Below are 246 nucleotides of genomic sequence, written 5' to 3'. Positions count from 1 at the left end.
CCGCCTTCTACGAGAGAGGCGAGTTCCCAGAGGAGCCCCTACAGCAGTCGGGTCGGACCCGCAAGGGGCCGTGTAGCCAGCGTGGGCGGCGTTGCTGTAGCCGTCACTGCGGTGGCTCCCGCCGCGCCGCGCGGGTTGCGCGCGCAGCCGCCGCCCTGTGGCGCGGGGCGGGCGGTGGGCGGGGTGGCCGGACGCTCATTTCCTCCTTGGGCGCCATTTTGTAGCGCAGAGAATCCGCAAATAAAG

Source organism: Lagopus leucura, unplaced genomic scaffold, assembly GCF_019238085.1.
Source record: "Lagopus leucura isolate 7727_CA_CO unplaced genomic scaffold, USGS_WTPT01 Super-Scaffold_73, whole genome shotgun sequence".
NCBI lineage: Eukaryota > Metazoa > Chordata > Aves > Galliformes > Phasianidae > Lagopus > Lagopus leucura.
Note: the sequence above shows the minus strand (reverse complement) of the source record.